The following is a 4800-nucleotide window of genomic DNA, read 5'->3' on the forward strand; positions in this document are numbered from 1 at the left end:
ACACCGACGGGCGGTGAACCAACAGCGTGGGACACAAATCCAACTACGAGCTTTTTAACCGCAACAACTTTAATATACGCTATTGGAGCTGGAATTACCGCGGCTGCTGGCACCAGACTTGCCCTCCAATAGATACTCGTTAAAGGATTTAAAGTGTACTCATTCCGATTACGGGGCCTCGGATGAGTCCCGTATCGTTATTTTTCGTCACTACCTCCCCGTGCCGGGAGTGGGTAATTTGCGCGCCTGCTGCCTTCCTTGGATGTGGTAGCCGTTTCTCAGGCTCCCTCTCCGGAATCGAACCCTGATTCCCCGTTACCCGTTACAACCATGGTAGGCGCAGAACCTACCATCGACAGTTGATAAGGCAGACATTTGAAAGATGCGTCGCCGGTACGAGGACCGTGCGATCAGCCCAAAGTTATTCAGAGTCACCAAGGCAAACGGACCGGACGAGCCGACCGATTGGTTTTGATCTAATAAAAGCGTCCCTTCCATCTCTGGTCGGGACTCTGTTTGCATGTATTAGCTCTAGAATTACCACAGTTATCCAAGTAACGTGGGTACGATCTAAGGAACCATAACTGATTTAATGAGCCATTCGCGGTTTCACCTTAATGCGGCTTGTACTGAGACATGCATGGCTTAATCTTTGAGACAAGCATATGACTACTGGCAGGATCAACCAGGGAGCTGCGTCAACTAGAGCTGAGCAGCCGGCCGCCCGGGAGTGTGTCCCGGGGGCCCGCGCGAACACGCAAGCGTCCGCTCAATTATTCTGCAAACAGGAGGAGGCTGAGCTCCCCTGCACCATACACCTCGAAACCCTCTCAGGTCCCGGCGGCGCGCAGCGCCGTCCTAAGTACTTGGTCGGGTTCGAGAGAGGCGCAATCGCCCGGAGTTTGGCGAGTAGACGCTTTAGGTGCGACCACCCGTGCTCCCAACTGAGCTTGCCGCTGCCGACAGAGGCCCGGGAGCGTGCTGTCGTGGCATTGCCGGCGGGAGACAACACGCGCCACCTACGGTGACCGGCAGCTCCAACGCCAGCGCCACAGAAGGACAAAAGCCCCACTTGGGTGCCGAAGCGAACTCTCCCAGCACAGCGCACGCGCCAACACGTCCGCACAGCTGCGATACAAACCACCTGCGAGAACCGCAGAGGCGACCGAGCAGCAGACGGCGTCGCGGCGCCGAGCGCCGGGCGGCGGCGCATCCTCAGCGCACACAGTCCTCAATCGGACCAGCACACTGCAGATGTCCACCGCGCTTCGCACCGGGCCCGCGAGGACCTACTTTGGCCGCACGGCGCCGCGTGCAGGGTGCGCCGGCGCGCAGCTGCGCCGCCTGCCGCCTCCGTCGGCCGGCGCGCCTGCCACTGGCCGCCCCCACCAGCCGGCTGTAGCGCGTGCGCCCACGCACCGCACGGCCAACACGCCGGGAGGCCCCCCCTCACCGGCCGGGGACGGTCCCACCCAGCCACCGCCGCGTATCGCTTCACACCCACATGCCATTCACGTTCGTGGGCATGGTGGGTATCGCTGCAACAACCGGTTGGTAGCTCAACCGATCGTCGCCATCACTGATTCACCCCTAGCGAGAACAACCGCACCACAACGGTTTACCAGTTGTTCATTTGCGTAACGTCACCAGCAAACGTAGGCGTCCATCGCCATTTGCAAATTCAACGATTGTTGCATGCCTGTGTCAGGTGTCACGACACACTGTCTGCCCACATACACGCAACAACATGTCCACGCTTAGCGAACACGTGGAAGGTGGCCCCCGTACGTATGCGATGTCCATTGCGCGAACGACTGTCAACCGGCCTCTGTCGCATGTCGCAGATGTGGAACGCAGTGCACCGTGCTATCACGGTGTGTGAGAAGAGACGACTACGTCTGACAACACGCGCCACTACATCAACAGACGGCTCATGCTGATCGCCATCCAGGGCATACCACACTGCAATCCAGCTCTTATAGGGAGACGACACGTAGCTGAGTGCACAACATTTGGACCGCATGGTTCGCCGTTGTTGGCGCAGTCGTTGTACGGTCACATGTACCACGATGTATCATTCAGTACATGAGGACCAATGTGCAGTACAGTGTGTGATTTGGACGTACAACATCAGCGGACAGTTGACACAGGCCGTACCACAGCGTAGGCTAAGTGCTTCGCCATGCGAATGCCAATGAACAACTGCAAATGCCAATGAACAACTGCAAAGGGCATTGAGCATGTACGTCCTGCTGCCATCCACATTACAGTGTATAGCTGCAAGGTGTTTAACATGAAGCGATACACTGGGGACCGGGCAGTGCGAGTAGCAAACTATATTGCGGGGGTTGCAGTTAGGCAACACTACACTAATTTAACGCGTCGTATGACAATTACAGAGCAGGTTAAGGCCCAACGTGTGTTGGGTTAAGGCCCAACGTGTGTTGGGTTAAGGCCCAACGTGTGTTGGGTTAAGGCCCAACGTGTGTTGGGTTACGGCCCAACGTGTGTTGGGTTAAGGCCCAACGTGTGTTGGGTTAAGGCCCAACGTGTGTTGGGTTACGTTAAGGGGCAATGTGGGTTACGTTAAGGGGCAATGTGGGTTACGTTAAGGGGCAATGTGGGTTACGTTACGGCGCAATATAGGTTACGTTACGGCGCAATATAGGTTACGTTAAGGGGCAATGTGGGTTACGTTACGGCGCAATATAGGTTACGTTACGGCGCAATATAGGTTACGTTAAGGCGCAATATCGGTTACGTTAAGGCGCAATACAGGTTACGTTAAGGCGCAATACAGGTTACGTTAAGGCGCAATACAGGTTACGTTAAGGCGCAATACAGGTTACGTTAAGGCGCAATACAGGTTACGTTAAGGCGCAATACAGGTTACGTTAAGGCGCAATACAGGTTACGTTAAGGCGCAATACAGGTTACGTTAAGGCGCAATGCAGGTTACGTTAAGGCGCAATGCAGGTTACGTTAAGGCGCAATACAGGTTACGTTAAGGCGCAATGCAGGTTACGTTAAGGCGCAATGCAGGTTACGTTAAGGCGCAATACAGGTTACGTTAAGGCGCAATACAGGTTACGTTAAGGCGCAATACAGGTTACGTTAAGGCGCAATACAGGTTACGTTAAGGCGCAATACAGGTTACGTTAAGGCGCAATACAGGTTACGTTAAGGCGCAATACAGGTTACGTTAAGGCGCAATACAGGTTACGTTAAGGCGCAATACAGGTTACGTTAAGGCGCAATACAGGTTACGTTAAGGCGCAATACAGGTTACGTTAAGGCGCAATACAGGTTACGTTAAGGCGCAATACAGGTTACGTTAAGGCGCAATACAGGTTACGTTAAGGCGCAATACAGGTTACGTTAAGGCGCAATACAGGTTACGTTAAGGCGCAATACAGGTTACGTTAAGGCGCAATACAGGTTACGTTAAGGCGCAATACAGGTTACGTTAAGGCGCAATACAGGTTACGTTAAGGCGCAATACAGGTTACGTTAAGGCGCAATACAGGTTACGTTAAGGCGCAATACAGGTTACGTTAAGGCGCAATACAGGTTACGTTAAGGCGCAATACAGGTTAGGTTAAGGCGCAATACAGGTTAGGTTAAGGTACGACATAGGTTAGGTTAAGGTACGACATAGGTTAGGTTAAGGTACGACATAGGTTAGGTTAAGGTACGACATAGGTTAGGTTAAGGTACGACATAGGTTAGGTTAAGGTACGACATAGGTTAGGTTAAGGTACGACATAGGTTAGGTTAAGGTACGACATAGGTTAGGTTAAGGTACGACATAGGTTAGGTTAAGGTACGACATAGGTTAGGTTAAGGTACGACATAGGTTAGGTTAAGGTACGACATAGGTTAGGTTAAGGTACGACATAGGTTAGGTTAAGGTACGACATAGGTTAGGTTAAGGTACGACATAGGTTAGGTTAAGGTACGACATAGGTTAGGTTAAGGTACGACATAGGTTAGGTTAAGGTACGACATAGGTTAGGTTAAGGTACGACATAGGTTAGGTTAAGGTACGACATAGGTTAGGTTAAGGTACGACATAGGTTAGGTTAAGGTACGACATAGGTTAGGTTAAGGTACGACATAGGTTAGGTTAAGGTACGACATAGGTTAGGTTAAGGTACGACATAGGTTAGGTTAAGGTACGACATAGGTTAGGTTAAGGTACGACATAGGTTAGGTTAAGGTACGACATAGGTTAGGTTAAGGTACGACATAGGTTAGGTTAAGGTACGACATAGGTTAGGTTAAGGTACGACATAGGTTAGGTTAAGGTACGACATAGGTTAGGTTAAGGTACGACATAGGTTAGGTTAAGGTACGACATAGGTTAGGTTAAGGTACGACATAGGTTAGGTTAAGGTACGACATAGGTTAGGTTAAGGTACGACATAGGTTAGGTTAAGGTACGACATAGGTTAGGTTAAGGTACGACATAGGGTAGGTTAAGGTACGACATAGGTTAGGTTAAGGTACGACATAGGTTAGGTTACGGTACGACATAGGTTAGGTTACGGTACGACATAGGTTAGGTTACGGTACGACATAGGTTAGGTTACGGTACGACATAGGTTAGGTTACGGTACGACATAGGTTAGGTTACGGTACGACATAGGTTAGGTTACGGTACGACATAGGTTAGGTTACGGTACGACATAGGTTAGGTTACGGTACGACATAGGTTAGGTTACGGTACGACATTAGGTTAGGTTACGGTACGACATAGGTTAGGTTACGGTACGACATAGGTTAGGTTACGGTACGACA

The 4800-nt window shown here is 51.1% G+C and overlaps 1 non-coding gene across 1 annotated transcript in view; it reads right to left on the reverse strand.

Moving 5' to 3' along the window:
- The window catches only part of LOC124565950, a 1910-nt gene extending 1218 nt beyond the window's left edge, over positions 1-692 (reverse strand). Inside the window, exon 1 of the ribosomal RNA XR_006970716.1 lies at positions 1-692. This exon is cut by the window's left edge and continues 1218 nt beyond it. This is a non-coding gene — a ribosomal RNA (small subunit ribosomal RNA).
- Positions 693-4800: the final 4108 nt, after the last annotated feature.

The sequence above is a fragment of the Schistocerca americana genome, unplaced genomic scaffold (genome assembly GCF_021461395.2).
Source record: "Schistocerca americana isolate TAMUIC-IGC-003095 unplaced genomic scaffold, iqSchAmer2.1 HiC_scaffold_1352, whole genome shotgun sequence".
Taxonomy (NCBI): domain Eukaryota; kingdom Metazoa; phylum Arthropoda; class Insecta; order Orthoptera; family Acrididae; genus Schistocerca; species Schistocerca americana.